Consider the following 14,337-nt stretch of genomic DNA (forward strand, 5'->3'; position numbering starts at 1 on the left):
ATTCTTTTTGCTCAGAATAGTTTTGGTTATTCTGAGTCTTTTATGGTTTCATATAAATTTTAGGGTTTTTTTCTATTTCTGTGAAAAATATCATTGGTATTTTGATAGGGATTGCATTGAATCTGTAAATTGTTGGGCATTGTGAACATTTTAACAATATAAATTCTTCTAATCCAGGCACATGGAATTTTTTTTCATTTTTTGTGTGTTTTCTTAAGATTTTTTAAATCTGTAGTTAATTGAGTAGGATTCTGTTAGTTCCTCTTTAAATGTTTTGTAAAATTCAGCAGTGAAATTATTGGGTCCCAGGATTTCTTCCTGGTTCAATTCGGTAGGTTGTATGTGCCTAGGGGTTTGTCAGTTTCTTCTAGATTTCCAATTTATTGGCATATAGTTCCTCATAGTAGCCACTAATGACTCTTTAAATTTCTGTAGTATCAGTTGTAGTTGTAATGTCTCCTTTTTCATCTGTGATTTTTTTAGTTTTATCTTCTCTATTTTTTTCTTCATTAGTCTGGGTAAGGGTTTGTCAATTTTATTTAACTCTTCAAAAGACCAACATGTTGTTTCATTAATCTTGTGTATTTTCATTTCAATTTCATGTATTATTACTCTGATCTTTATTATTTCTTTTTTCCTACTAATTTTGGATTTTGTATGCTCTTGCTTTTCTAGTTCCTTAAGATGCATCATTAGTTTAGGTTTTTCCCTTGATGGAGGCACTTATAGCTGTAAACTTTCCTCCTACTACTGCTTTTGCTGTATCCCATAAGTTATTTATGTCATGCTTCAATTATCATTTATTTTGAGAAAATTTTCAGGTTCCTTCTTAATTTCTTCATTGACTCACTGGTCATTCAGGAGCATATTATTTAATTTCCACGTATTTGTGTAGTTTCCAAAATTCCTCTTGTTTTTGGTTTCTAATTTCACTGCATTGTGGCCAGAGAAGATGCTTGCTATTATTTCAATATTTTTTAATGTTTTAAGATTCACTTTTGACCTACCATATAGTCTGTCTTTGAGAATGATTTATATGTTGAGAAGAATGTGATTCTGCAGCCATAGGAAGTAATGTTCTGTAAATATCTGTTAGATCAATTTATTCTATAGCGCAAATTAAGTCCAATTTTTCTTTCTTGATTTTCTGTCTGAAAGATCTGTCCAATGCTGAAAGTGGGGTGTTGAAGTCTCTAGCTATTATTTTATTAAAGTCTCTTTAGATCTAATAATATTTGCTGTATATTCTGGGTGCTTTAGTGCTGGATGCATTTATATTCACAATCATTTTACCTTCTTGCTGAATTGATCTTTTTTATTATTATATAGTGATCTTCGGTTTTCTCCTACAATTTTTGTCTTGAAATCTATGTTGCCTGATATAAGAATAGCTACTCCTGCTTTTTGTTTGTTTGTTTGTTTCCATTGGCATGGAATATCTTTTTCTCTTTATTTTCAGTCCATGTACACCATTATAGGTGAAGTGTGTTCTTGTAGGCAACAGCATTGGGTGTTCTTTTTTTGTTTTTTTTGTTTGTTTGTTTGTTTCCATTTATCCACTCTGTTCCTTTTGATTGGAGAGTTTAATTTATTTACATTCAATGTCATTATTAATAAGTAAAGACTTACTTTTGCCACTTTGTTATTTGTTTTCTAGTTGTTGTGTGGTCTTCTCTTCCTTATTTCCTTCTTGTCTTCCTTTTAGTGAAGGTGATTTTCTCTGGTGGTATGATTTAATTTCTCACTTCTTATTTTTTGTATATACATTGTATGTTTATCATGAGGTTACCATGAGGCTTTAAAATACTATCTAATAACCCATTATATTAAAATGATGACAAATTAGTACTGATTACATAAAAAAAAAACTAGTAAAAATGTGTTCCCCCACTTTTTAACTTTTTGTTGTTTCTCTTTACATCTTATTGTTCTGTCTGTGTCTTGAAAAGTGATCATAGTTATTATTTTTTATTAAATCACCATTTAGTCTTTCTACTTGAGTAGCTGACACACAACAATTACAGTGTTATAATATTTTGTGCATTCCCATGTGCTTACAATTACCAGTGAGTTTTTTGTTGTTGTTGTTGTTTTTGTTTTTAACTATCAAATGATTTCTTCTAGCTCATTAACATTTTTTTTCTTTCAGACTAAAAATCTCCCTTTAGCATCGCTTGTAGGACAGGTCTAGTGCTAATGAAATTCCTCAGCTTTTGTTTGTCTAAGAAGGTCTTTATTAATCTTTCATGACTGAAGAATATTTTTGGAAGGTATATTATTCTAGGCTAAAAGGATTTTACTTTCAGCACTTTAAATATGTCTTGCCCCTCTCTCCTGGCCTGTAACGTTTCCATTTATATGTATTGGAGCTCCACTGTATGTTATTTGTCTCTTTCCTTTTGTGGCTTTTAGGATCCTTCCTTTTCCTTGACCTTCAGGAAGTTGATTATCAAATTCTTTGAAGGAGTCTTCTCTGTGTCAAATGTGCTTTGTGTAGACATAAGACTGACACCTATGACCATCTAAACTTCGACAAAGCTGAAAAAAGCAAGCAATGGGGAAAAGACTCCCTATGCAATAAATCCTATTGGGATAACTGGCTAGCCATATGCAGAAGATTTAAAATGGACACCTTCCTTACACTATGAACAAAAAATCAAGTCAAGATGGATTAAAGACTTAAATATTAAACTCAAAACTATAAAAACTCTGGAAGACAATGTAGGAGATACCATCCTGGACACAGGAGCAGACAGAGATTTCCTGACAAAGATATCAAAAGCAATTGCAACAAAAGCAAAAATTGACAAGTGGAATCTAATTAAATTTAAGAGCTTCTGCACAACAAAGAAACTAGCAACAGAGTAAATAGACAACCTACAGAATACAGGAAAGTACTGGCAAACTGTGCACCTGATAAAGGTCTAATATTCAGCATCTATAAAGAACCAAAACAAATGTACGAGAGAAAAACAAACAACCCCATTAAAAAGTGAGCAAAGAACATGAACAGCCTGGAAGATCGAGGCTGCAGTGAGCTGTGGAATGCCACTGCATTTCAGCCTGGGAGATGGAGTATAACTCTGTCTCTCACACACAAAAAGACATCTCTCTCTCTCTGCATAATGGAGAAGACATTGCCTTTAAGATTACACAGCTAGCCTCACCTTTAAGATATTTTTCTGGGCAATCTTGTTTTGTCTGAGCCCTTACCTAAGTCCTATTTTGTCTCAGCAAATAATGGTGTTGGGACCTAAGTTCTGTTCCTTTGGGATGTAAATATCACCTGAGTCATGTTTTTGAAAGTGCAAATTCAAGAGTTGACTAGCTAACAATTGTTTAGAATAGTGTAAAGGGAAAAGATAAACTATTTGAAATCTGGCAGAGAAGGATTTATGAAGCTATGAAATTTGCCTCTATCTGAGTGTCTCTGTCGACATATTTATATATGTCACGTGTTTGTGATATTTCAATATCAAAATATATGAAAGACTTCTAATTAATTGTCTTAAAGAAAAAGTAAACACTTAAGTATTTTATCAAAAAAATAGAACCTAGGTCAAATGCCTTTTAGTTCATATGACTTGGCTACATCTTTCACAAGTAATACTAGTTGAATATTGTTGGTTTAATAAAAACAACTGTCTTCTAAGTATTAAAAAAAAACTACATGTATTTAACTTTATGGATTTTGCTTTTATGATACTTGCCTAACACACAGTAATATAAAAATTATGAAGAGAAAAATTAACTTGAGATGATGGCTAGCTTTGTTTAATGAACTATTCAAGCATAATTGTTAAGAATAAATTAAGTGAATGTAAATGTGATAAAAGGTCATAAGTGAACTTTTCATAGTTTCAAAATTCTTTTCAGTAATTTAAAATCTTAAAGTCGTGTTATGGTAAATTAACTAATATGTAGTCATAAAATTTCAGAGTCATTTCTAAGTAAGTTAAAATACAGAAACATTATTAAATAAAAGTTTAAGTTTATATATATTGGCATCTTATATTTATATGGTACAGAAAAGCTAAATATATTTAGATCTGTTAATAAACAAAAAAATTTGAGAACATATCTCTAAAAATCATGAAATGGTTTTTATCTACACTGGTATAAAACAGTTCAAAATTACTTACTTCCTAAGTTTTTCACTGAAAATTAGGATTACTAAGAATTAAAATTAAAATTAATATATGTAATTGAGATAAATATAAGAAAATCAATTCTACATATTAATTGTTTGAGAAAAGTGGGATTGTTAGAGTAGGTAGCCAGGCAGACATGTGCAAGGCAGGAGAGGGCCTCCCTCATAACCCACAGGAATGTCAGGTGACCATCAGGTGATGGTCAATTGGTTGTTAAACTGTCTCTAAAAGAATAATTGCTTGCAGCCAATGCCAGGAAAAAGCAGTCTCCCAATAGATGGAAAATACCTGAGGTTAGTGATCAGCAGCTTCCTGATAAGATCTCAGGAGTTGGGCAAGTGGTCTTAAGCATGCGCACTAAGAGGCAAAATTGTGGGGTTTAACTGGTATGTGACATTCCTCTAGGAACATTTGACCGGTAAGGGAAAAATGCCTCAAATGAGCATGCATACAACTTCAATAACACACTGTGTATGTGGCCCTTCCCAAGTGCTGAAGGCCACTGCCTGGCCCACCCCTAAGGAAACATCAAAGGAGGAGAAACACAAATTTTGGAACCATGCCATTATATAAAAACCCCAAGTCAGGGGTCAGAAAGGGCACTTGAATTTCTCAAGTTGCCTGATTGGCCTTTTTCCAGGTATACGTTATTTTCTTTCATTCCTGCTCTAAAACTTTTTAATAAACTTTCACTCCTGCTCTAAAACTTGCCTTGGTCTCTCACCCTGCCTTATGGACCTCAGATGACTTCTTTTCTCTAAGGAGGCAAGAATCAAGTCTGCGACAGACTCATTGGACTTGCTGCTGCTAAAATACTTTGGTGCTGTGATGTGGATACATTCCCAAGTGGCAAGAAACTTCTATGTTTTGCCTTCTTCAGCTGGAAGAATTCAGTGCCTGTAACATGGTTTTTTTCTCTCCTTTTGCTCTTGTTTACTGACCAATTCTCAGAACAATTCATCTCTGCCACAGTAGCTCTTCTCTGGCCAGCTGATCTCTCTGCTCACCATGATGGGTGTCTTGTGGGAATGGGAAGAACCTTGGAGTCTACACTGAGGAGACCTGAGATACTAATGTCCCTCTTGGATGAGAGGCTAATGGGTATTGTAGGGCTGAAGCCTAAGACCATGAAATATCTGGGGATTCCTCGGCTTTTGCAACTAAAATCAGCCTTTCCCAAAACCCACACCACCTCTTCTCTTGTTTTCTTTATCTGTATTCTAAAATGTACTTGCATACTCATCAGACCATCCACCATGGGTGCCAGTCTGCCTTTCCTCTGCTTTTACTTTGTGTGCTACGTGACTTCCTTCTCTGCCTTAAACAAACACTCCCTGTTTGTTATTTGTGTTCCCATGGCTCTTGCTGTTTGCCTGACAGCCAAGAGACAAGCTCTTTTGCTGGTATCCCCTGAGATTTATACTTGCTTTTACCTTATTAGTTCAGACGACCTCCAACCCTTCCCCTGTCTGTTGACTCACTGCTAGGATAGACCCTACTTAGAACCCTGGCTCTTCTAGCTTCTTATGACCTACCATGTGCTTTTTGTCCATTATGTTCCAGAACTAAGGTTTATGGTGGCTTTTGAAGCAGTTTGTCCACCTGCATAGGGCCTCACTCTATGGACCTTTAAGGAATGCACCTACTTGCTTTTTTTGATTCAGCACCCTTCTTGAAGGGGGGGAAATTCTTCATTTGCCATATGCAAACCCTTATTCCAAGCCCCAAGTCCTCCAGAGGTCCTCATTTATGTCAACAGAGCAAATAAACGTTCCCTATGGAATCCAAGGGCTGCTGTTTTTGCGAGCATATGAAAGCTTTCTATGAGTATCTCTCTCACTTCCTCCCACTATCTCCTGTAGCAAAGTGATTGTCCTGTCCAGTTAAAAATTTGTTCTGCATGTTACCCCAGGAAGACAAGGAACCCCAAATACAAATTTTCCTCCATTCCTCTAATCACTTTCATGCTTTTCTCAATACACTTCAAGGTCATATTCAAAAGAAGGAAAGTCCTGCCCATCTGTGGCACCTAGCTAAAAATCAGGTTTCTCATCTACTTAACTAAAATGGGTTATGGGAATCTGAGAAAAAGAGATAATCATTTTGTTGCTAGGATGCTCTGAACAAGAGTCACTTTAAGATCTTGGAGACCAGGATGTAGACTGGATCAAGACCACAGGCAGAAGAAACAAAAGTACCCATAGGACAGAGATGAAGGCTGATCCCAGACTTTAGACACAGAACAGATTACCATTAGAACAGAGATGAAGGCAAGGTTAGGGGTACTGGGAAATAAAAGTTCATTCTGGAACACCAAGGGTGAATAGGGGGCCCCTTGTTCATTCTGGTATTTCCTCCATTCTCAAGTGGACAATTGTGATGAAATGGGACCTTAAGTGTATCTGGTGAGACAAGTTCATGCTGGAACCCTAAGGATGAATGGAGGATGCTCTGTTCAAGAAAGGATAATAGGGAATAAGAGGAGATATCTCTTTTTTGTTTTCTCTGCTTTCTCTTTGCAGATGGGTAATAGCATCTCCATACCACAGGACATGCACCTCAAATGTAGCCTCAAAAACTGGGAAAAGTTTGATTCCCCCAAATCTTGAAACAAACAACTAGGTTTCCTTTGTAATACTGTGTGGCCTAAATACAAACTGGGGGAAAGTTACAAAGGTCAGTCATAGAACCCAGTCAATGCCCTTATACAGAAAATCCTCAAATTAGCCTCCCCAGTGTTTTATAAAAGAGAAGAATAAAGAATAAATAAAGACTAGGAAGAAGAAGAAACATGGACAAGAGGCAGGCTCAGCTATTGACTGGTTTACCAGGCCTGAAGCCCACTTCAGATTGTCCTCAGAATACCTTTGCAAGTAACTGTCATCATCAGTGTGAGAATCCAGGCCACTGGAAGGCAAACTTCCCCAGTGGGATAAATGGAAAAAAGCCCTACCTGACTTAGCTTCTCTGCCGCAAGCTTGGCCACTGGAAACAGGATGGCCCTGAGGTCCGAAGGGCCCTGGGACAGAATCCCAGGCCCTGATGGCCTTGAGCTGAAGGGGCTCTCTCTTCCAGCTGGCTTCCAAATCAGATATGATTATCAACAGAGCAAAGCCAAGGGAAACCCTACAGGTAGGAAGTGAAATTACAAATTTCTCTTTTGGGTTTAAGGGCTGCCTACTCTGTGCTAATCTTCTCTGAGCCACTGTCCTCCAAATCCTGTTGGGTAATAAGGGCAAATGGCACCCTGTACCTCCAAAATAAAAGAATCGTACTCCTTTGGGGTAAAAACACACTTTCCAAAATGGGTGCCTGCTTAATATTTCTCCAACATCTAAATTCATCTGCTATTTACACATAAATCTTTAACCAATAATGATAACCTGGAAATTCCAACCTCAGGGGTTTAGAAACAGCCCACACTTATCTTGACAAGTCCTAGCAAACATTTATCTGAGCAATCTTTTATCCCCAGATAAACTGGGGATAACTTCTACGTAGGTAGATAACCTTGTCTGTTCCCCTCTTTACTGGACTCACATAGCAACATGTAGTAAAATTATAACTTCCTAACAAAAGAAAAAAGACTTCTGTCTAATTAAAGGTTATAAAAGTAAATAAGTATTTTTGGTAAGGAAGGTAGTAAAGAAAAGATATTGTATAAAAAGAGATTTTGTTTGGTAAATTCTTGTCCTAAACTGAAATAAACGGTTGTTTAAAAAGAGGAATGTTTAGGACGTCAAAAAGTCCAAACATGTCATAAATGGTCCATGTAAGTCATAAGAAGATACATAAAATGGAATTTGTGAAAGTAATGTAGTACAATTTTAAAGGGTATTAGTAGTACTGAATGCTTTAAGGTCATAAATTGATGCTATGAATTTTAATAACTGTACAAATTGCCTGCTTTAAAGTCATTAAATTCTAGGTAAGGACTGGGAACATAAAGAGTCAGCTATGTCCCCTAGCTATCCTGGAAAAAGTCAGGCTTTTATTTTGTTTTGACATCTTCACCTGTCTTAAAATGCAAGGAAACTTCTATGTTCTTGGCCACTTAGTTTGCCAATGCTTCTCTACTAGCTGTATTGGAACTTACACAACAGGCTATGTATTCCTGCATATCTTCATAGCCCTTGGCAATCTCTCTCTTTCAGTACCAATCTATAGGCGTTCCATTATGCCCAGGGTAAGGAGGGTTATCCAGTTAATTCCCCCTTCTCATGGGACTTGGCATTATAACTGGTACAGGACCTGGAATTGCAGGAATTACAGAAGTCTTCTTGACCTATAGCCAACTCTCAAAGAAAATAGCCAACAAGATTGACACCATGGCTAAAACTTTGGTAACCATGCAAGAACAAATGGGCTCTTTAGCAATCATAGCCTTCCAAAATTGTTGAGGAGTAGATACGTTAATGGCAGCACATAGAGGAATTTGTTTAGCCTTAGATGAAGAATGTTGCTTTTAGGTAAATAAATCAGCAGATGTACATGACAACATCAAACAACTCCTAAATGAAGCCTCTCATTTACGGGAACAAGCCTCTTAGTATTGCTTAAATTGGGAAAGAACCTGGAAATGATTCTCCTAGTTTCTTCCCTTTTTAGGCCTACTTGTTACTCTCTTATTCTTGCTCCTTTTTGGTCCATGTCTTCTAAACCTAATAATGTGATTTGTCTCTTCTCATCTTTAGGCCATCAAGCTCCAGATAACCCTCAGTGAGGGATACTGGCCTCTCAATATTTAAGATCCACCCTTCTATAAAGAACCCTTAGAATGTCCATTAGTGGGACACAGCAGAGGCAAAATTCTGCCCCGTCTCCCTTGAACCTGGCTGAATAGCACTTTCACCAACCCACAGAGCCACACTTCCCTGACAGTTAGCAAGAGTTCAAAACCCATGAAACAACCACCACGGTCCCTTTGTCAGCAGGAAGCAGTTACAGAAGACTGACCTCTGTCTATTTTCCCAAAGAATTGGGTCACAGACTCTTGACAGGGGAAATGTGAGGTAGCTAGGCAGGCATGAGTTGGGCAGGAGAGTGCCCCCCATACTGAGGAATGTCAGGTGCCCATCAGATGATTGTTAAAGTCTCTCTTTAAAATAATAATTGGTTGCAGCCCACACCGGGAAAAGGCAGTCTCCCAATAGTTAGGAAACATCTGAACCTGGTGATAAGCAGATTGCAGATTTCCGATAAGATTTCGGGAGTTAGGCAAGCAGGCTCAACCATGGATACTAAGAGGACAAATGGTGAAATTTAACTGATATATGACCTCCCTCTAAAAACATTCAACTGGTAAGGGAAAAATGCCTCAAATGAGCATGCACACAATTTCAGTAAACACAGTGAATGTGGCCCCTCCCAGGAGCTGGCAGATTACTGTGCTTGTAGACAGACTGCCTCAAGGAAACACCAAGGGAGGAGAAATGCAAACCCCCCCAAGCATGCTAATGTGTAAGTACCCCGAGTCCAAGTGTGGATGAGGTACTTGGTGCTCTCAAGTTGCCTGCTTTTGCCTCCTCCAAGTGTACTTTACTTCCTTTCATTCCTGCTCTAAAACTTGCCTTGGTCTCTCCCTCTGCCTTATGCCCCTGAGCCAAATTCTTTGCTTTGAGGAGGCAAGTACAAAGTTTGCTGCAAACCCGTTGCATTTGCCACAGCTAATGGAATGTTTTTTTCAAGTTTATAAAAAAAAGAGATTAAAATATGGTTTTATTAGAGACAATATAAATTTATCTACTTTAAAGGTTACTTAAAGTTTGTTTCAAAATGAAAGAAAGATTATATTTATGTATAACCAAATGAATTTAGGCTCAGCATGGTGACACACACCAGTAATGCAAGCACTTTGGGAAGTGGAAGTAGGTGGATTACTGGACCAGCCTGGACAACACAGTGAGATGAAAGAGAAAGAAAGAAAGACAGAAAGAGAGAGAGAGAGAGAAATAAGGAAGGAAGGAAAGAAAAAAGAAAAAGAGAGAGGGAGGGAGGGATGGAGTGAGGAAGGAGAGAGAGAAGGAAGGAAGAAAGGAAGGAAGGTAGGGAGGGAGGGAGGATAGAGAAAGAAGGAAGGAAGGAAGAAAGGGAGGAAGGGAGGAAGGGAGGGAGGAGAGAGAAAAAAGGAAGGAAGAAAGGAAGGAAGGGAGGGAGGGAAAGAAAGAAAGAAGGAAGGAAGGAAGCAAGGAAGGAAGGAAGGGCATAAGTTGATCTGATATGTTGGAGGGAAGAAAAAAATACAAAGGTTTTGTAAGAGGTTATAAAACGGTGGAAATCTTATGTGGTCAAAGTTCGTTAATATTAGATGCATTTGTTTATAAGGTTTTATTCAAATTAGCCTTAGTACTGATAACACACTAATATAAAATGAAATTCAGCTTTCTCCTTTGAACAAGAATTTCATGTACTATTAATAATTGATAGTAAAAGATTTGGGGGGTTTTGTCAGTAAACTGACAAAAGGAATGCAGGGAGAGTTAGATTCTGTTGGGCTCATACTATTTCATTGGATCTTTTGATTTTGGGGGAATAGTGTCCTCTCTAAAAGAGTACAGGATTTTTCTTTTTAAAATATTTGAAATATCACTCTGCCAAAAGGAATTGACCTGTGGTTCTATTTTGATATTAAACATTTTAAATTTTTGATATTTCACATACTTCCCCAAATCAAATTTCAAATTCTAACATCGTTTATATTTAAATGTGAATTAATATGTGCTCCAAAATTGTATGATATTCCTAAATTCTTGTATGTTTTGGTATATATTATCAGCCATAATTATGATTGTCATGTTAAATTGTTGTATGCCACATAAATAACCAAATTTTCTTATCAATTGTATCTTTAGCCATGGCTATCTTAAGTCGTTTGTCAAAAAGTGGTTTGCAATTGGCTACAGTCCAAATTTTGCCTTTTTAAGATAGAAAATTATTTTAAAAGACATTGACCAGTCCTCTTGAATACAGAAGATCATACAATTGGACTGTTTAAAAAGTTTCACAATTTAATTAAATAGCTGATGTATTCGTCATTCGTAAGAATTGGTAACCCAACATCAAGCAGAACAATAATTAATTACATGGAATTGAACTAGTAGTGTACTAAAATAATTTTTATGACTTTTTTTTAAGAGTGCTAATTCTTTTTATATGATGTTTTCCCGAGTCAAGAAAACCTTTCTTCTTTTGATCTATAGCTCACAGAAATTGGGTAAAGCACATATTTGTGAGGAAAATTAAAATGTTTGCTTTTCTCTTAAACTGACTTCTCCAGAATTTGGGGGCTGTTTCTGAGTATTCTTGATTTATGGAAATATAGTCATTTGTATAAATTCAATAAGAATATGTTTTTTTTTTGTTTGCAACAGTACACAATAGAAGACATTGGTTTTTGTTTGTTTGTTTGTTTTATTTACCAGGGCTTTGACTGGAATGGTGTATTTTAAGATCTGACTACACTACTTTGAGGAATTACGGTTGACCTCATGGAGCTGATAAAAAAAAAGCCCTTTGGAAAGACTGGCCTGGTACCTTGTCTACATAGTTCTCTTAAAGATTCCTGATCTTGTGGCAAGTAAAGAATGTCACTTCCTGACAGGCCCAGGAACCTCAAGATATTTTGGGATGGCAAAATAAGATCATTTCACCCAATTTGTATAGGCACAGTCTCATTGTGAATCACCGTCTTTGCTTCTTGACCTAGAAAGGCTTTTACAAGTCTAATAAGTTATACCTTATGAAAAACGTTCCAGAAAAGCCAATTTTAAAATGCCATATGGCCATTCACTATCTCTGTTGCACTTTATGCAAATAATCATGCCAAGTATAACACCAAAACTTGCTTTGCAAGTAAATTGGTCTTACTAAGATTTCTATTTGGTAAAAATTGGGAACTAAAGAGGGAACTATTTTGTTTCAGAGGAAAACTATAAGATACCTGTTATTAGATTCCAGCCCTAACCATTGTTTTTGAGTTTTTATTAGTTTCCTAGTTAGAATCTGAACTCTGGAGTGTAGAATCTGAACTCTGGAGTGATGTGTGATTTTGCCCTAAATACATTATTCTTCTGCAATGCTTTCTATGAAAAATTTTAAGAAAAGGAGAAAATATAAAAGAAAATAAAATTGTAGGACTCTTTAAATGTATTATAACAAGGGAGAAGTTAAGCCTTGGAGACTGCTTTACATAACATGTTTGCAATTGTGCTTCTCAGATTATAGGTTAACTCTCTTCCTCGGTTCTTGTTCTGTAAACGACTAGGACAGACCAGAGACCAGACCTCCCCTTCATTTTTATCACTGATCTTTGTTATAGATTAACTGCCTCCTTCATTATCCTCTACATAACTCAGACCAAATGGCACCCAAGACCCTGTGTAGGTTATATCTTCAGTGTGGAATGTTAAATATACCCTTCCAAAAGAAAAAAAACATTTTTACTGGGTGCAGGGCTCATACCTGTAATCACAGTATTTTAGTATTTTAGGAGGCTGAGGCAGGAGGATTGCTTGAGGACAGGAGTTTGAGACCAGCCTAGGGCAGCATAGGGACATGCTGTTTCTACAGATTTTTAAAAAAGTTTGCCAGGCGTGGTGGCACATACCTGTAGTCCCAGCTACTCTGGAAGCTGAAGTAGGAGAATCACTTGAGCCTGGGAATTCAAGGCTGCCGTGAGCCGGGATTACACCACTACACTCCAGCCTGGGTGACAGAGCAAGAACCTGTCTGAAAAAAAAAAAAAAAAAAGGTTGAAAAGACCAACTAAATTAATCAAATCATTGTAACTAGACATTAAGCATTAAATAGAAAGATACTGAACATCTTTTAAACTTCCCTAAATTTCGTCTTTATAATTCAACCCAAACTTCTATAGCTCAGAACACTGACTTCCATTCTTCGGAATCTTAGCTTCCCGGGCAGTCTGCCCTTACATTTTGTGCTTGAATAAACTCTCTTTAAACTAGATACTGACCTTTTAGATTATTTTTAGTTGACAAGACAAAGAAATTAAAATGAACTTTTCAATTGCACTTTAAAGTTTATCAAGATTCTAAGACTATATATTCATTTAATCCTCACAACAAGCCTGTAGGTATAGTTAGCAACCTTGTTTTAAAAAGAGGTGAGAAACTGAATCTTCAAGAATTTAATTAATTTTTCTAAGCTCATACCGTTAGCAAATAATGAAAGCAGGATTGATTTGGGGTCTCTTAATGCCTAAACCAGCCCTCTTTTCATTATAACAGCATTTTCCAATGTGTGTTCTCTGGAACTGTATTATGAGCAGAGTGAAAAAGAGACCCTGTGCTAAATTAAGTTGTATCAATGTTGAAATAAATAACATTTTCTATATTTTCTAACCAGATGACTCCTCATAATTTATAATATACTGTCAAATAATTTGAATCTTTTTTAAATTTTTTCTTTTATTTTATTTTTACTTATTTTTTATTTTTTGAGATGGAGATTCACTCTTGTTGCCCAGGCTGGACTGTAATGGTGTGATCTCAGCTCACCTCAACCTCCACCGCCTGGGTTCAAGTGATTCTCCTGCCTTAGCCTCCTGAGTAGCTGGTATTACAGGTGCCTGCCACCACACTCAGCTAATTTTGCATTTTTAGTAGACACGGAGTTTTTCCATGTTGGTCAGGCTGATCTCAAACTCCAGACCTCAGGTGAGCCACCCGCTTCTGCCTCCAAAAGTGCTGGGACTACAGGCCTGAGCCACCATGCCTGGCAAATCAATTTTATGTAAGTTTGGGCTTGTTTTATGGCAGAGTGAACCCTGAAACTAAAGTTCCTTAATTTCTCTGGGAAATGCTGGACTTTGTGGTTCTACACTCCAGAGTTCAGATTCTAACTATCAGTGAAAGAATATCACTGCGTCTGCTTGGAATATGGACTAAGAAAAATACCTCTACTTGGGAGAGTCATTAAGAGCCTATGGTGGATAAATAAAAATGATGCTTTTAATTAATATCAACTATTAGAGAAAACTGGTAATCAACAGGTTAAACATCTGTCTGCCCCTTTGCCTTGTGTAGATGCAAATGAAATATGCAAAATATTTTCTAAAATAGTGTGTGATACTAAAATAACCTAAACTTCAGATGCCATTTGAGAGCCCAAACTGCTGGGGTGGTTTGGGGTAAGCATAGACAGATTTTCAACATTGAACATTTAG

At 36.7% G+C, this 14,337-nt stretch overlaps 1 long non-coding RNA gene across 1 annotated transcript in view; it reads right to left on the reverse strand.

Moving 5' to 3' along the window:
• LOC112605269 overlaps nucleotides 1-14,337 on the reverse strand; it is a 557,341-nt gene that overhangs the window by 72,320 nt on the left and 470,684 nt on the right. Inside the window, exon 4 of the long non-coding RNA XR_003115386.1 lies at nucleotides 12,757-12,878. This is a non-coding gene — a long non-coding RNA (uncharacterized LOC112605269). The remainder of the gene's footprint in view (nucleotides 1-12,756; nucleotides 12,879-14,337) is intronic.

Source organism: Theropithecus gelada, chromosome 13, assembly GCF_003255815.1.
Source record: "Theropithecus gelada isolate Dixy chromosome 13, Tgel_1.0, whole genome shotgun sequence".
Taxonomy (NCBI): Eukaryota; Metazoa; Chordata; class Mammalia; order Primates; family Cercopithecidae; genus Theropithecus; species Theropithecus gelada.